The sequence below is a fragment of the Gymnogyps californianus genome, chromosome 5 (assembly GCF_018139145.2).
Source record: "Gymnogyps californianus isolate 813 chromosome 5, ASM1813914v2, whole genome shotgun sequence".
Lineage (NCBI taxonomy): Eukaryota > Metazoa > Chordata > Aves > Accipitriformes > Cathartidae > Gymnogyps > Gymnogyps californianus.
Genome location: NC_059475.1, coordinates 6,624,779 through 6,644,331, shown reverse-complemented (window position 1 = coordinate 6,644,331; position 19,553 = coordinate 6,624,779).

The following is a 19,553-nucleotide window of genomic DNA, read 5'->3' as shown; positions in this document are numbered from 1 at the left end:
ATCTCCAGTTTTTCCTGCCTTCCACAAATGACTGTATCTCCATACACAGTTCCCTATCTTGCCCGAGAGTGACCGAACAATCCTGCCTTACTCCTTTCCCACCCTGACTTTGTCTCCCCAGCAGAAAAGCCCATGTCCTCGGCTAAAATTATTAAATAAATCAAATTGTTTTGATTTGGCCTTGTGTGCCAATAATTAGGAATTTGGATTCTTGTTTGATTAAGTTTGTTTGCAGCTTTGAAGATGTAGGACTGTAACAATTTACACTTGATTGCAAGCTACTTTCTGTAATAAAATGTAGACTGTTTTTGTCTGTCTGGTTGGGTTAATTCACTGGTTGCTTAAAAAGCTGTAACTATAACTAAAATTATATGTAAGCTTTACCAATAGAGCCAACTGGCTAAAATCCTTTGGTTGTTCCCTGTTTGAACATCTAGTTAACGTAACTGGTTACAAAATTCTGTATGTGTACTTGTGCAGATGTGGTTTTAGGCAATTTCTAGATTGTATGATTTTAGATTAAGTAAGTTAATCTATGATGTCTAGACTTTCTTTCCCACATGACTCCAGTATAGAAGGTTTTGACCAGCACTGTCCCAACCTGCATAATTTATACAACTGTAGTGTATTTTCACTGTACACAGGCCAAGTTCCTGTGTAGACTGATCTCTGCCAAAGAACTTTTCCAGTCATTCTTGTTTGGTCAGTCAAGCCATGATTCTAACACCGATTCCCTTATTACTACAAAACAACAGGAACCAAGCACAGATTTGCTAGACAATGTTTTGTCCATTGAAAGTATAACAAAATCATCTGATATTTCTTTTTATTGTTCTTGTTTCTGTAAAGGAAATGTTTTTGTTTGGTTTTTAAATTTGCAATTAAATGTAATTTGATTGTCAAGCTATTTCTTGGTGTTAGAAGAACAAATCTGTTTCATTTCTCAGTAGTTCTTTACTTCCTTTAGATTTCTTGCAAAGAGATTCCTGGCTGTTGAGATAATATAATTACACCTAAAAATATGGAGCATAAGACGAACCTTTGGTTCAGGTATTTCTGCGTAGACAGTCTTAAATGTACTGCCAAAAATAACCAGGCTTAAAAGATACTTACAAAAACTATTTTAAAATAAAATATTGATGATAATGCAAGTCTAATCTTTAATGTCATCTCACCTGTAGACTTTGCCCTCATTTGGAGAAAAAAATATAAAGCTATGAAAATGTTTTATTCAGTATTAAACTGATTGGCTTTGTGGAAAGGAACAGAACTACTACCCTGGATTTGCTTTAGCCTGCAACTTTATGTGCTTTGATTTCACATTGGTTACTTCAGTCTCCTGGGCCCACTTAAACAGCACGGGGACAATACTTCATGACCAAAATACACAAAGGATTTTATCAAAAATATGGCTGAAAAAGACATCAAATTACTTTAGTCCTAGGGCTTGGTCTCAACATGTTTCTTAGCAGTTTGTTCAGATGGACATATTGCATTTAACTGGCTGGGTTGCAAACCTTGAAAACAGGATATAAGTCCTGTTGGTGCCTATATTTATTTAGGATCCTCCTGTAGCTCATGTAGCTAGGACTCTGGAAAACAATGGTTCACATTAAAGTTCATTAGTGTGGCTTGTAACACTTCTTGTTATTAGAGTAATCTGAACAACCAACCTTTTACTTGTGACTGCATGTTTCACCAGCAAGAAAAGGAGAAAGGCAACAAACCCTCAATTTCCAGCGTAGCAAATACTCACCGAGGCATTACACAAAGAGAGAGAGGTGAAGTATATCTGAAGAAATGATATATCTGCTTTCTGATTCCTTCCCCCATCTCCAGGGCCAAGCACTGCATTCCAGTCCTAACATGCCTGGCTGCATCTTATCTACCTTTTCTGCCAAATCTCTGAAGCTGCTCTGGGGTTTCTTTAGCAGCTCGAGATGATGAGATACAGCAGATGTCTTTCCTGTGAGTTTTCTGGTGTCTTTTCACAGACTCAGGAGGTCTGGGTCCCACTAGCCCATTTTTGCTAACCTGAGAAAGGACTGTGTCCTACCACCCTTCCAGCCCCCAAAGCAGCCCTCCTGCAGCACGTGAGACTTGGTCATGCTTACAAATAAATATTTCCTACTTCACGATCCTCCTGACACCAATGTCGGCAGCGCTGAGTGCTCCTGGAACAGGCTTTTCCAGGAAAATGGGATCAGTTTTGTTAGTAGCCCTTTGGGCTCGTTTGGGTTTCAGAGTGACATGTGGAAAATCCATGAAATCATACCTGTCACCAAGAAAGCTACAGAGCTGTTGCCGTGATTTAGACAACCTGTTTCTTATGAATATTTTTTTACTAACTGATTGTGCTGCTGGCGCAGTTTTCCAGCCTTACAAAGCCTATGTACCAATCATCTCCTCCTCAAATGTGCTTGCCTTCAGAATATACATCCAGCTCTTGGGATTCAGAAAGAACCACCTGCATCCTGCTGAGAAGGCTACGTACGTGTATATATACATGTATATACACATACACACACACATTTTTATATATAATGTAAAACATAATCTTGTTACCGTCCCTAATAGAAGATATTCTGATAGCTCCCATTTACTTTGTTTTTGAAAAATAAAAACTGATGTAATTAAGTAATTCGTGTTTATAATCACAAACATCTTGCTTCACAGCACAGTTACAAGCCACGTTTTTCATGATATAACACATGGAGAATGAGCCATATGTCTGCAAAACGAGGCACGTAAGTCATTATGTAGAAGCAGTATCTTTGATTTTAAGCATAATTCACAAGAACTCTTGGGTACTTAATCATTCCTATGCCTTTCCTACTTGGAAGCAAAACACGCTGGGGTCAGATTCAGTCACAGCCCAAGATAATGTAACTCAGATTAGTTCACTGTGATTACATCGGTGTGAACACTTTTCAAAATCTCAAGACAAAAGCTTATACTACAGATGGTTTCAAATCACATACCCCAGGCTACTGAAGTGTGGCACACAGGAACGTGGGCCTCTCTCTCTGCCACAACCACCCACCCTTCAGCATCTTCTCCCTCACTAGAAAGATCCATGACAATTCCCCCCTTAGGGTGAAAGCTTACCCCTCCAGGCTAGCCATAAAACCTTCCTCCTCTGGGGCAGCAAAGGTAGTTCAGAACAAGAAAGTCCTTTATTTTCTTTGTTTTCAGTGATAAGATATTCCTTTGGCACAAGGTGAAGGCACTTTCTCCGTGGCCCTTCTAGCACACAGCTCATCCCAGCGTCTGCACACAGCGACAGAAGGAGATTTCTCCCCTCTCGCTGGAGCTCCAGCTGAACACAAGGGCTACACTAGTAGCAAATTTCTCTTTTCCACGGTTTCTCTCTTATTTTTAAGTCCTCCCTGGGGTCTTATTCAGGACCATTCTGCAGTTACCACCTTTTTGGTAAAAAAGATAAAAATTACATATATAGAGTTAACAGATATGCATATAAACACAAACTTACAGATATCTTTGACTGGCACAGAAACTGGAGTTCCTTCCTTTTCAAACTTGAAGACAGTTTCCAGGAATAAGAAAGTTTCTGTTTATTCTACTAACTTGTAAGGTACAGCCACCTAAGTAAAACAAACGAAAACTCTCCTACAGAAAATGCAAATTAATGTTTTTAAAATGTTGCTGTCTTCTGTAACAATCATGGATGATAGACTTAGAATTGGTCGTCTAAAATCCACGCAGTATAAAGAATCGTCTGCATATCCTGAGCAGTAAGGTTCACCTACACTGGGATGCCAAAGGATGCCCACAGAAATGATGTGCCAAGAAGTAAACCCAAGTTTCTACAGAAGGCAGAGGGGAGGGCAGCGGTGCTCAGGGACTCCTGAGCCCTCCTCTCGGGCTATGCTACACGGGCAGCACGTGTGCTCTTCTGCTCGACTCAGTGCAGTCAGCACTAAAATACAGCTTGTGCTTCTTTTCATGGATTGCTCATGATACAAAGCTGCACATAATACATATTCACCAGGGCCTAAATTTCTCTAATTTCTCACTTTTTATGTTCTCTCCACTCCTTTGCAACAGCAGCTGCGTTTGCTTCAAAGGCCCTGAGGAAAAAACTGTCCCTGCAAACTCTGGTCTTGCAGCGAGACCTACAGCATTGCTAACAGCCCATGGAGTCCCAGTGTGGTCTGACCTGTGGATGGTTTTATTTGTGGTCAAATATCTTGGGTTAAATTAAGCAATAGGCACTTCAGTTGATGCTTACGTGATGGGTCTTATCTAAGTCCATGGTAGCTGTATGGGTAAAAACTTTGTAGCAACAGCAATGAGTTACAACCTTTTGGCACTATAGTTAGAGTTGCCAAGGATACTCTTTGTTCTTAATTTATTTCATCACCCTTCAAGAGCTTTTTATGGTGGCTGCAAGGAAGACTGAATTTGTTTTCACAGATCCCACTCACTTTGCCATACTTATTGCTCTCCTGACATTAGTTAGAAGACAGAATTTGGTGCAAAGTTTCCTCTCTGCTGTTCCTCTTTAGCTATGGTAATATGTTGGATAGTCTTTGGCTTATGTTCATGTAAAAAAACCCAACCCAAAATCCAAAGAACAGCTCTATTTATATTTTAAAGTTATTAATCTTTATCGCAGAATAGTTAGGAAGCTAAACTTCCCTGTATTGACATTTCTCAGTGGTGTCAGTTGTGGTAGTCAGGTGCAGAAGCAGGTGTGAAATACCAACATGCTTGAAAGCCTTCTCTATGCAATTGTAGTTTAGTATTAGTTGCCAAATCTAAATTCTTACCTAAAATAACTTATTTCTGCCTCTAAGAGCTTTCGAAGAAGACTGTGACTGGCAGTGAGAGTAATGATATTTCACAGTTTGTTATAAAGAAATCAGATGGAAAAGCTTTATTTTTATTTTTTTTGGTTTTTTTTCCTCTCCATCAGGCTTCAATCTCACAAGATTGTTTCCTTCTGTTGCACAACTCTGCAGCATTTGGAGAAGATCAAATGCCTGGTGTGAGGTGTGTTGCCCTCTTTAAATACGTAATTGGGTAAGGATACAGACCAATTTAATACTTTGCTCAAATTTTACTTGGACTTAGGTCCTCAATTCCTTATAAAATAATCAAAATAATAGCATGTAGGTATGTCAAGATAAGGTTCCAAAACATTAAGTTTTTCTCCTAAAAACACAAGTGCAGATATATGCCTCATTTTCTCATGCAGTTACAGATTGAGTGCTTCGTGTATAAAGCCCTGACAACCCCTCTCGGTTCTACAGCTTTCAGTATTGGGTTGACGGGTATTTGCTTTCCATTACAGCCAAGGACAAGTACAATTTAGAAGCTGGCTCTAGCACTTCTCTGTTTTGAATATTAGAAGAAATATGCCAGCAGAGCCTCGAACTTGCTGCTAGCCTTTAGAGATAATTTATTCCTCATGTCGATGGAACAACCTCAGAGCCTGGATGCACAGAAATCTCAATGCCTGTTGCAAGTTTACCTCCCCTTAAAATCAGTTTCACTTGAGACTTCTCGTTCTGAAGCAAGTTACACACAAACTGTGAAAACTTGCAGCTCAAGCTAAAATGGGAGTGTTGAGTACCGAAATGCTTGTTCACCTGTTTAAATTGCACTCAAAGCACCAGCGATCCAGTTTAGCAATCAGCCAGAAGCAAAGAAATGAGGCTTTATTCCTGGTCTCAGCCTGTTGTCCTTCGGTGGACAGATCAGTGCCAGAAAAGGAGCATCTGGCAGAAAAAAGAAAAGTGCCGGTGGCTGGCGCTGAAGCGATGTCAGCCCTGGACTCTGAGACAGGGCTGTCCCCTCTAGCACTGTTTCCAGGGGAGAGGGAGAACCACTCCTCGTCAACAGCTCACCTCCTCAGATCTATCCTTTCCTTCTCTCAAGAAAGACAGGTACCAGAAGCAACAACCATTGGTATGTTTCTATTACAAGCCTGCAGTATACAATAATGTGGGAGAGATACCAGTTGAGGTACGATACAAAATGAGCAGGGTTACAGAAGCATGCTTTGCAAGCTTCTAGGAGTGCTTAGAATTAAAATGCGTGCCCAGATCCAAATCCTAGCTCCTGATATGGAGAGCAATACCTGCTGCTTTAACAAGTGACAGGACTAACAAAAGAAGCCATACATAAATGATGGGAATAACAGAAGCCACCATATCATGTTAATTCTCAGTTGCAAGCTGCTAGCCATCCATTGGGATGGTAAAGCTGCATAGCAGATCGAAGCATATTAGTGGCTTTGTGATTTAAGCCTCAGGGTTATAATAGCCTTACCACAGGCTAAAATCCCAGGAGTGTCAAGTCTCCCTTCTGGAAAGAGAAAATGAGTATTATGCAGTTGGTTTTGCATGCTTCTTTCAAACAAGATAGAGCTTTAGAAGCAAAGGGTATGATTATGTGTCTGATTCTAAAGCATTTTCTTTAAAAGGGAGGGAGTTTGCTTTTATTTTCCCTTTCGTCCTTGTTCTGCAAAATGATGCTAACAAGTAATTGTGAAACATGTAGTAATCCCCCAAATTATATATATATATGTACATGTATATACACATATATGTGCACACATGATATTGTATTAATACTCCATGAGAATAATGTATCATTCTAAATATTATAGAGAATATATTGTGGCTTCAATACCCTTGCAGATTAGACAGCAATTAGTTTGGGGTTAAGTACGTAGGAGTACAGAAGGTGTTGCAGGTACTGCATGTACCGTGTCGCAATCCTGCACAGGAGTCAGGTCGAGCAGACTCTCGAGCATTGCATGCTACTCCCTGGGTACCAGCTACACTCTCCATATTCCATTTCCCATTAACGAGTCCTTTGACAAGGTCCCAGCCGCAGCTCTTAGCTAAGCACAGGCAGAAGTGAGAGACGTCAGAAAGTCTGAGCTCAGTTTGGAGGGGCTTATCCATCTGGCAAAGAGCCTCACTCCAGTGGTAAATTGTCTTACACTTGGCCAGCAACCTCGGGGGCCAGATGCCAAAGCGTAGAGGATATTTCCTCAGCAGCAGCTGAGCTGATGACTGCACATAGACCTTATGTTGCCAGCTCTTCAGTTGTTTCATGTCTAGTGAGAAGAGCTCCCACAGCTGCCTTGTCCTCCTAGATGCTAGATGCTTTTGACTGACACTCTGTAATATAGCAGAATTTATTACAGTTTCCTGGTACAGAGTTGCTGCTCTTTGTCACTTTAAAGTGAAACACATGTTTATGTGCCATCCTTTCTTTTTCTTTTATCTTTCAATTTCAAGACAAAGTTGTGCTGCCTGATCAGCCCTACAGATCCCTTTCTTTTGAATGTACCCTTCTTCAAACTCATCTTGCATAAGCAGCACTTCGAACAGCGTCATTTAAGTCCTGTAATATATGGCACGGGAAAGTTACTCACCTAACTGCTAGTTCCCCAGGAACATACAAAACATTACTGTAACATGTAAGCAAAGGAGTTTTTAGTCTGTCATTTATTGTCCTGCTTACAAATAAACCTCACTTTTTTAGGGTTGCAAGGCAGAATTCAAGGGGCTGAAACTAATATCAAACCACTGTTTCCCCTTGACACTGCAATTCTGTGTTATCCGTAACGCATTGAACAAGTAATGACATGAAATTTAATATCACTACAGGGCTGCCATACATTATTCATTAAAGGCTGAAGGTCCTAATAACATAAGCATGTGCATTGCTATCATCTTTCCTAACAAAACCATCCCCCTGAAGCCAGCAGGGCAACTTCACAGGGTAAAATTTCACATATATTTGCAGTTTCAGGGCCTAATTAATGCACAGATTTCTAAGTTCATTAAAAACAGAGGACGGGAACTCCCAATGACTTTTTATAGACCGTAGAGTGTGGCCTTATAGACTAGAAAGTGGTCAAGATCTGCTGGTGTTACTTGACTGGGTTCATCCCAGCTCTGCTGCGGTGAGAGAGCCCTGGATAGAGCAGCTCCGCATAACTATCCCCGACGAAGGTCTCCTTGACCCACTGCAGGACGGGGCACATAGCTGCTGGCAGAGTTTGCATTGTGTAGCCAACCTGCAACAACAGAGCTTCTATGGGGCAAATCAAACCCTTCATCTAATATCAGCAACTTCCCATCACTCCCTGTATAAATTGCCATGAACACTTGTGTTAAAGTAAACGCCTGCTAAATCTTACCTTTGCTCTCTATATGATTTGGATGAGTTTATTATACATGACTGCATACTAAACAGTAAAGATGGTGATAGTAATTCGTTTTCATTGTCTAATATCCTCTTTGAGGATCGCAGCATAATAATAATAATTTTAAAAAATCCAAACCCTTGAAAATATTAATATTGACTTTCTACAAAAGCCTTCTGTCTCTCAATCTTGGTTATTAACAGCTGTTGTGACTTCCTGCGTTGTTTCATAAAAGGTTATGCCCCAAACCGTCTCTCACTTGGCAGTAAACACGTATTAATTAAAGATATTGAACTGTGAAAATTTCACAGAAAATAACCACGCTGGTACTCATGCAAGATTGTTTCAACGTCAGATTATGAGTTGCAAATAATTGATAAACTGTGCCATCATCACTAAACCAGCTCACCAGCACTAATCAAATTAAACTCTCATGCGTAAGCATGTACTGTTGATTGATGTAATTTCTGGAATAGATTCAGAAAACAGTCACTAATGTGTCAGGCATTTACAAATGGTCCCATTCAACAGCAGAGGAGAGTGTTTGACTTTGTTTCCAGCTTCCAGAGCAACAAGCAAATCAAAAAGTGCTTGTTTCAGCTAAAATATGGCAACCTTATTACACTGCTCTACCTCAGTACATTTATATTTCTTCTACGGATCAGAGTAGTACAGATCACTATTCCCAGCATAATACAAGTTTCCATACAAATTTGCATTCAAGGATTTTAGAGACATTTACAGCAACATGATGAGCCTCAACAACAGTTCCCATTACTGTCCTCAGTTTTACACATTGTTTGTTAATCTTTCTATTTGTGATTGTTATCGAAGTGGTCAGTCAGACCCAAACAATATGAACACTGGCCAACAGCAGGCTCTGTCAAAGATGTGGCTTGGCCACATCTGGCCAGGCCCAGAAGGTCACGCTACCAGCAGATCTGATCTAAACAGGACGAGAGAGGCAGGAGCTCAGCTGTCCTTCTGCAAGGGAGAAGCTAAAGATAAAAGTGACTCACTTAAAGCTCAGAGCAGACCCTGGATCTTCTCCCTCTGCCTTGGACTTGAGCTTCAGGATTATGTTTTCTGTGATGACGGAATGAACTCTGACAGCCTAAATCAGAGTAATCCTGGCCCCAAAAATCACTTTTGTAATTGAAAACAATTGAGAGTGCAGCGTGGTTTTTTTTTCCTTTTTTCCTTTTTTTTTTTTCCTGAATGAGTTATTTTGTGGTTAAGCAAAATGTTGGCCCTACTCTAGCAGGAGGGAGCACACAGATGAGTTGCTGCCATTACATCTTGTCTAGGCAGCCGAGATGCTTTGGGAAAACACCTGTGATGCAAGTACACGTCATGCTCATGAACTTTGCCAAAGTAAACCTCTAATCCATGTGAATGCCGCACTGCTCAGTCCTTTCTTCTTTCCCCTCTTTTATTACCAGATCCCTTCTCCACTAATTATAGAATAAAAGTAAAGATGTACTTAACCTCAATGCAGCCCCACCGGCAGGACTTGATCACCCAGAAAAAAACCCGTGGAATAAATGTCCTCATATTCTTTTGACATTCAGCACAAATGAAAACAGCTCGAGCACGGGCTGGTGGCCAAGTGCCAGGACTGCAATATTCTGCAACTGGAAACACTCACTTCTGAGTTTCTGAACTTGAGGTCTCGTTATTGCTGTGCGGTGGCAACTCGTTGGGCAACTGCTGGGCTTTACAGAGCACATTCCTCTGGTTTGTCTGAGGCTGCTCTTGGACAAAAAATGCTTTAAAGTGAAGGCTGCAAAAGAAGACAAAGGGGAATCCTTACTCTCCCATGAAGGATGTCAAGGATTGTAAATTACAGATAATAAGACTAGAGCATGTTGTGTCCAGAGACTGCAGTACCACTCTGCACAAGCCGTGGTATGAGGAGGTGACGATGCCCAATCCTGCTCTGTCCCTTTGGCACTGATCTGCCGTGAAACAGCAGCTGAAGCTCTGCTGGGTGCTGGAGAATAAGTGCAATATCTTTCTATATTACTGGCCCGTCCGCTTCTGCTCCAGACCAGAGACCCAGACACACCAGGGAGGCAGAGGCAGCTGCAGAAGTGATTCTCAACACAACCTGGAGTAGCCAAGGGCTACCCTGGACTTGTGCACTTATTTAGCGCCTATGTGCACAGCACTGGAGCATATCTTTAATCCATGCATCCTCATAACTTCCAGCAAAGTGCTCCATTTTAAAGATAGGAAAACACAGATCTATGAAACAAGACCACAAAAGACCACACTGACCTCAGATCACACAATGAGCCTGAGGAAAGCTGTGCCTGTGGTATGCCAAGCAAACACCTACGTCCAAAACTAACTGCTGTGGTCCCAAAGACAGGGAAAGCGAGAGGTGGTTTAGAGCCATTCGTGTCAAGCTTACTGTAATGGCACAGCTGAGAAACCTACCAAAGGTCTTGAGGGTGAGAAACCAGTCTTACTAAGCTGACAGGAAAAGGGTGAGTTTAAATTTGCATATTAATAAAGGAGAAGTTTGCAGAGGTATGGGGCATGGTGTATGTAACAGGGAGGGAGATGTAGCTGGTGGCAATTTTTAACAGATCGAAGCGAAGGAGGAAAAAGTGATCAACAGGAAGGCCAATACGGTCCCCATAAAAGTGTTAGTATCAGAGATTTTAAGAAGAAATGTGATTGTGAGAGCATGCATGAAGAAGTGGAGAGTAGCAGAGGATTTTAATCGTTTTAGAAAACATCTGGTTTTGCTTTTTCTGTTACCTCTGTTCCAGCTAAGTGTTCTCTGGGAGCAGAACGATGCATACACACTCTGGGGACATTTCTCCCATCATAATCAATACTTTTTGTTATTTGTTTCCTGTTAGACCCATGACGTACTAGGCATTTCCACCCTGAAAGAAATTTGATTCCAGCCTCAAGATGCTCAGTTTCTTTGTAAATAATACAAAAGTCATTCTAATTTTCTCCTTGCATTTGTGAAGGGCACTCTATCAAATAAAAAAGGAAGACGGAAGTGCTTCTCAAATAAAAACCTTTTTATTTATTTCTAAAGAGTATCCAATTAAAATTCTGTTATGGTTGTACCCTCGTTAGCATTTTGGTTAGGAGCAACAGTGCAAGCCTTGACACACAAATTGTGTGTAGGTCTAGGAGCCTTTGCACTGACCACCTTAGTCTGCTTATCTATTGCACCATATTACTTGCTAATGTAGACATAGCCGATTTTATATAAACCCCATAGGCACATGCACTCAAGTGTAGTTTTAGAACAAATAAAATAAATGTCTGAAAAATTATCAAATTATCCAGACCAGGTTGCAGACTGGTTTGGAGTCTGGTGTTTTGACCGCAAAGTGAACTGCGTTTTTGTTACCAAACAGTGAGCATTGCAAAAGATCTGCTGCTATTCGCATTACAATTGCCACAGGACCTAATTCAAAGCTCATTAAACTCACTAAAGGAATTAAATGAACGGCGGTGTCCTTCCTTTCAGCTCGTACTACTTTACACGTTTGGGTAGGAGGGAAGGCAGGAAAGATATAACCAACACAAATTTTTCAGTTCAGGAGAACAAATTCAAATTTTTGATGTATATGAACCAATGAACATCTGCTCCCCTCGCTGATGCCGGCTAGATTTCTTTCAAATGACACAAGAAGGCACAAAAAAGCAGGTTTAAGTTCCTCATAGGCCCATTCCTGTAAAGCTCTGATCACTCTCAATGCCCCTGATACAACAAGGAAGACAGTTAGTTATCTTGTGCTAATGTGTGATGAAGTCTTACGCTTGTCATTCCATTAAAAATACCCTATGCTACATGTAGTGACATAACCTCATGAAAATGGAATAGAAGATAATTTACCAAAGGAAAATAAAATGGATTTTTGTTTATTTTTAATTATTATTCACAAACTTCGCATCAGTATGGCAAAAAACTTAGCTTGTAAAGCCATTTCAGTATGAAAGAGCATGTGGAGTTTTATGCCTGAAGAACAGCTATAACTATGAACACAAACCAATTTTCACATATATAAGCAAATCTATATGTGCGATTATCCTCCTTCAGTTACACAATTGTCATTTTTCTAATGACACAAACAGCCTCACAGTCTTGGCAAAATGTGATCCCAAGCTTTGCATGAGTAGTTTAAGACATTACCTTTGATTTCAGTGCACTTGGTCCTGAAAAGTTCACCACTGAAAAGTTTCTTTATTTATTACAGCAAAAATAACTAAGCGAAAACACAGATTCAAAATAACATAAGGGTTTCAGCCTGCACCCGTTTCTTTCTGCCATGGAAGGCCTTGCAGCGTCACATCATAGCCATGGTTGCTGATGTGCCTCTAACAGTGCCAGCATTAAAAGTGGAGCGACAACTCTGTTGTTTAAAGAAATGTAACTGAAGGGTGAAAAAGAGTTCTTGTAGGGTTTTTAAGCCGGAGTCACAACTCCGCGATTATTGCCAAATTACTTTCAGCCAGCCACTGCCCCGAGCGCGCAAGACATTTATCATCCCACTCACTAAAAAAGGCCTGAGCATGCAAAACGCCAACAAAAAACTAAACAAACGATGAGTGAAAAATGAGTGTTAAGTGTAGTGGTTTTAAGTTATGGAAATGTATATGATTTGATTTTCTTATGATGATGATAAAATTTAAGTTTAAGAGGCTACTTTTGCAAATAATAACAACGAAGAACGAATCAAGTACTAAGCATAAGTGCCAAAGAAAGAAAACAGTAACATTCAACAGAGGCAAATGCTTTAGGAGGAAAGGCAGCTGCTTGAAAGAATTGTGAGGTGTAATGGCTGCAGAATGCATTCGGGTGAACAAAGTCTTTCTGCCTAACTTTGCAGGTATATCCCTCTGCAAAAAACTTTCAATACAACTGCATTTGAAACACATTACAAAGACAGATGCCTGTTTAATTTTACATAGGAGAGCACTCCCTCTGACATCGAGATGGGAAGTTAGGCCCTCATGCTGCTAGGAATGTTTTTTTTCCTCCTTCTTCATGCTGTGGATGTAAAAATTAGTATTCAGTTCAGTGTTTCCTAAAGTGTGGAGCACTCCCTTTTGGAGAGGGATAGTTAGGGCAAAATGGATGCAAGAATGTGTGTGACTCTGTGGTGCGGGAGTATACTAATTGCATAAGGAATATATGGGGTCCAAGTGAAACACTGGTTGAAGTGGTATTAGAAATAGGCGTGGACATGTGCTAAAATACTCTGCTGAATTTGCAACTATATATAGCATTTGGAGGAAGTTTAGTCCAATACGAAGACTACTGTTTTTCCTTAAAAAAAAAAAAAAAAAAAAATCCTAAGAGTTCAAATAAGTTCCAGCAAAAGCCTAGAGAATTTAATAAAAAAATCTCCTCCTGATGTCCTCTTCAAGAGATTTCCAGACTATAAAGTTTTTCTGTATAAATGGTTAAAAACACCTAAAGAAAAGATCCCATTGTCTCTCGAAACTCACATTTTTGGAATAACTATATATACACACACACATATCTATACACACACACTATACATACTATATGTATAATAGTATATATACTATAATAGTGTATATACTAGATATACTATATAATCTATCTATCTATATATAAAGAAAAATCTATGTTTCATCTGTTAAACACATTAATATTTTACCAGATCAGTGAAAGGAGAGAAAGTATAAATTAAGAAGTATGGTTTTTATTGTAGCATTTAATGGAAGAGATATCAAGAAATTATGTACTGTGAGTTCCAGTAATGTGTAGCACATAATAATCAATAAGAATTAAAGAAATTTCAACATAACTTCTAGCATTTAGCAATGAATGACATCCCTATAAAGTTCTATTATCTACGGGCTTGATCTTAAATGATATGCTCCCATTTATTTCTCTAAGAGTGTAATCAAGGACTATTTTTTGTTTCTGTTTTATTACAACATCAAGCATATATTTGACTTATTTGTAGGAAAAAAGTAACTAAAGTATATAACAGTATACCATAACATCTAGAATTTTTAGGCAGTGCAGCAGTTAGCATTATATGCAGCTGCTGTTAACGTTTATTAAAGACAGCACCCAAAAACCTCAGCGGAAGGTGCGTATCATGTGATCTACCCGTTGCCAAAGTGCATACGTGTTTCAGTGAACAGATGAGTGTTTGTGAACATAAAACCTACAAAATTCTCCAAAGTCTGTAAGAAACCTTGTGCACCCCTTTTCTTCATTTTTGGATATCTGTGCTTTATTAAGTGACAGGACTGGAACATGCCTCCTCTTTTTTTTTTTGTCTGGCTGATTTTACTACCTTGTGCTGCTCTTTTTTTTTAATTTATATTGTGCACATGAATGAAGGAGATTGTCCTTAGGTGGGCAAGCAAGCTAATGCATTTCAGAGAATTGGCTTCTATTAGTAAAACACACGGCTAGCAGCTTCTGCTCAAAGGCAGAAGCGAGGCAATGTGCTCGCGGAAAGGCATCAAACCATTTTAGAGTCACATCTTCGGTTTGGAGGCAGTGATTTAACGTCAGCTTTTGGAGGTGAGATCACAACTACATTGTATAGTGGTTCATATCCAGTACTCAAGCACTCTGAGATAAGCAGTTTGCTGGGATGAGATGAATTTATACACCCATATTAATGAATTCTAAGCACCACAAAAATGTAAAACCAAGACCTTATCCTGAGCTAAGTATCTGATCCATTTCCCCCCCCTTGACGATGAAGAAAGATATTTTGCAGGTATTGGCTTGTACAAGTGAATGATATATAAAACAGAGCTTGAGCTCCTTGGATCACATTCAAATGATCATGCACATCATTGCTGTATAGATAGGAAAGGTGATTTAGTATGTATGGGGAAAATAACTTCAAAGTTTAGATTAAAAAGATGGTAGATTAACAACAGTATAATAGGCAACCCTCTTGCACACCCCAGCTGAGGAAGCATTTGGGGATACAAAGACATATATTTCTTTTGAGCAGTGTACGTGTAGAAGGGAGCAACGCCTCCATTTTAGGACTGCATTTCCAGAGAAACAGAAAGCGACGAAGCTCAACCTTGTGCTCTGACCTCACACTTCACACTGACAACATTTTGATATAAAGCATGGTGACAGCTTCCCCCCCTGCTCCCCTCTCAAGAGTACTTATAAGCAAGGGATGTGGCGGATCCTTCTAGATCTTGTCTACCTCTAGATTTCGGCTGCTACTGCTGTGCTTTCACTGCAGCCATAGTCCAAAACTGCTAACTTCATTTTCATTCAAAAAGGCATGGCAGCCATGGAGATTTGAATCATCTCAGTCCAGAGCAAACATAAATTTGGAAGGCATCAGCAAAAAAAAAAAAACAAAACCCAAAACCACCCAAAAAAACCCCAACCCCAAATTTTGTATTCTTTCAAGTGGATTTTTTTTCCCAAACTGGAACTATTTTTATATCCTATTTTCTCAGTGTTAAATATACCTTGCCTAAAGCAGGGGAAACCCCCCCCTCCTTCATGCCTACAAATTAAAGTTGCTTCCTCTTTATTTGCACAGGCCACTAAACCATTCCTATGTTCTTTATGCCGCAAAAGGTACAGCTTGCACAAGGAGCTGTTATATCTGGATTACATCAAGTAGTATTCACTCCAGTTCGCAGACGGCAATTTCCTTGCCAAGTTTTATATTATTAATCCCTTGGTAAGCTGAAAGGAAAAATAACTGGTTCTAAACTCTTCATAAAATGAAGAAGGGAAATCCATGCTTTGGGGAGGGAGGGGGAAATAAAATCTAATCTGTGGAATTTTAACCATATTTATGAACACTGCTGTTTAAAGTAAAAGAACAGGAAAAGCGGGAATAAATTTCAGCTACTTACAAATACAATTAATTACAATATTTACTATAAGATGGATGTTTAGGACATTAAGAGAACTCCAGATTCACATCAGCGTGTCTTAAAAAAAATAATTTGCTTCAGACATTTTAGGTATTACCTTTCACCTACATATTGTAAAATTCATTACCTAAACTTCTCTGGCTGAATGAATGTAAAACTGACATAGATGTGTGTGGAAACAATTTGCCTTAGGTGAAGACATTCCAATACAGGCATGGAAAAACTGCTGAATGTGCACACTTACACTTTATGACAGGAGGTAACACTTGGCATGTCATTTAATTTGTATCTTTAATATAAAATGTGTTCATTTTTTCCTTCTGAAAAACAAAATGTAAACTTTAATTAGTACAACCCATCAGGATAAATTGACTACTATCTAAAGGTCATTACTCCTTAGCAATGATGGCTGTAAGGCTTTTCGGCTGGTGAGAATCTCAAGGAAAAATTTTGCTTAAGTATACATGTGGGTGTGCATGCAGTGCAGCGGGAGACAAGGAGAACAGCATCATACATGGCAAGAACAGTGTAGGTTATTCATTATGAAAATAACACTGAGAAGATGAAACTATTTAGTTATCACAGGTTAGAAAATAATGAAAAGGAAAAAAAAAAAAGGCTATAACCTTTTAGGAGGCCATGCAGCTGTCTCCCACCCAGCAGTTGAGCTCAGCCCAAGCAGCCACGTGCCTATTTCGGTGGGTTTGGCAACCGCCAGAATAATCCCAGCTGCGGGTTGCTGCACGGGACGATGCACGCCCAGAAACTCTGCAACAAGTTGAAGTATCACCAAAGCCCTCAAATCCATCGACACCCGTTAATGCTCCAACTGGACCCCCAGCCTCACTCCAGCTGCCTGGGGTAAGAGGATTTCGGTACCCTCACAGCCCTGCAGACGCTCTCCTCTGCCCTGGCCCCAAGCAGTGGGGCATCCCCTCCTCTCCCCGCACCCCAGCTCCACCATGTAATGCTAGTCTGCGGCACCACTAACACCTGATTAGTCCCTGAGGATCTTAAAGAAAGAATTATCTAGATGAGTAAATTAATAGTATGGCAAACTCATAGTGGAACTCAGAAGCGGACCAGAGTAAATCCCCCGCCAAGTGCATACCATTTTTGACATCGTGTCCTCAGCACCCATGGTCTCACTTTGCAGATCTGCTCCTCTTCTACCTCAGCAGCAATGTAAACATATTTTAAATACACCATTTCCGAGTCTGGGTGGTGAAATTCGGGTTCCCAATTTGATTTAACATATCTAAAATAATAGGCTAGGAAAAAGCATGCACAAAGCTTCCCTGTGGACCAGTTATTTTTATAGCTCTTAAAATTTCGGAGGTATTTATGAAACTCAGACACTGTTATGCAAGCACATAAGCAGAATGAATTATTAATGGTCTAACAACTAATTAAATGACTGTCATGCAAGGCTCTGAGAAGTTTTCATACAATGCATACAAGTAACAGATTCAACTGTAAGATAAACTTCTAGTGGAGCTGTGGAAGAAAGTCTGTAGTCATGATAAATATTCTGAATAATGATGTAAGGAGTTGTAATAAAGTGAGTCTGAATGCTAAACTTACACTACTAGGAAAAAGGAATAGATGTAGATCTGCTATAAATCTTTTCTATATTATTTCCAGTTATACACTTGATGTCAGCTACACACACAAAAAAGAAGTAGTAAAGAGCTTCAGTATATTTTTAAAGGAGCAAAGTGCAAAAAGTAGGAGGGTTCAACGGATAATCAAATAGGAAGCTTCACTGCGTTGCATGGCTTTGCCTTAGACAAAGAGGAACTGGACTGTTAGCACAGAAAATTAAGAAGAAATTAATTTGGTTCTAAAGAACAACTGACAGATGCTGAAAAGCTCTTCCACAGAGAAGATAAAATTTTAGCAGCATGTAAACTAAGTGCTTACATTAAAAGATAGCACAGAAATGCCACAAACTAGAAAGATTCTAATTCTGAGAAAGCAAAGAAAGAGCTCCAAAATACCCGCATGGCCATGGTATAGCCTTACAAGAGGAAGGAGAACGCCTGGCAGTAGAAGGATTCCTGACATCATAGTTACCAACTGGACATGGTGGAAAAAGACAGTGATCCCTCTTTATAAGCTATACGGGAAAGGAAATTTGTAATACAGATGGGAAAAGGGTTCAGGGTGCTCAGATAAGCCACAAAATGAAGGCGTGGTGTGTATTGCACTGAATGAGATATTGAAAGAGACCCAAAGGGACTCTCCAGCAAATATATTAGGAACCAGTAAACTAATTCTTAAACTTCTTTATGACTTTTTTTTCCCCTCAGCACAAACTAATTCAGCTACTGAGAAAGAAAACTACTGCTGACTCTGGTCAGTTGATGCAAATGCCGTACAAAATGTCTTGGCATCCTTGTGGAAAGGTGTATGTGAGAGCTTATTTTGCTCTGATAAGCAATGCTAGTGACTAATACTTGTATTATGGACTTCTTTAAAGTTATATTGATATATGCTGGTACATATTTTGACAGTAATTTGAACCTCTGAAACCCATAGGCAGGCTCATGAAACCAGAACAAACCTTCCAGAAGAAATGACATTATAATGACACTCAGAGAAAGAATCCCAATTGGAACAGCAAAAAAGTGACCAGAAATGTGAATTCTTAACATCTGTGTTTCCAAGTAAAGGAGGGCATGCTGAGAAATGGCTTACATCTATGTTGTAGTTTAACCCCAGCCAGCAGCTAAGCACCACGCAGCCGCTCCCTCACTCCCCCCCGCTCCCAGTGGGATGGGGAGGAGAATCGGAAAAAAAGGTAAAACTTGTGGGTTGAGATAAGAACAGTTTAATAACTAAAGTAAAATATAATACTAACAATAATAATAATAATGAAATATAACAATAATAACTGTAATGAAAAGGAATATAACAACAAAAAAAAAAAGGGAAGAGGAAAAGAAAGAACAAAAAGGAAAAAAACCCAGTGACACACAATGCAATTGCTCACCACCCGCTGACCAATGCCAGAGCCACAATCCGCGCCTCCCAGCCAACTCCCCCACGTTTATATACTGGGCATGACGTTCCATGGTATGGAATACCCCTTTGGCTAGTTCAGGTCAGCTGCCCCGGCTCTGCTCCCTCCCAGCTCCTTGCACCCCTGCTTGCTGGCAGAGCATGGGAAACTGAAAAGTCCTTGGCTTAAGATAAGCGCTACGTAGCAACAACTAAAACATCAGAGTGTTATCAACATCACTCTCACACTAAATCCAAAACACAGCACTGTACCAGATACTAAGAAGAAAATTAAGTCTATCCCAGCCGAAACCAGGACAATTCTCTGCATTTCACGATTTCTTTCATTTTGCCATCAAGCTTTGAATCTATAAAAATATTTACACATCTATATACCTTAAAAGAAAGTCCTCCCATACTTGGTGTGCACTGAATTGTGATGGTTGCATTTGTGTTTTTCAATGCCAGG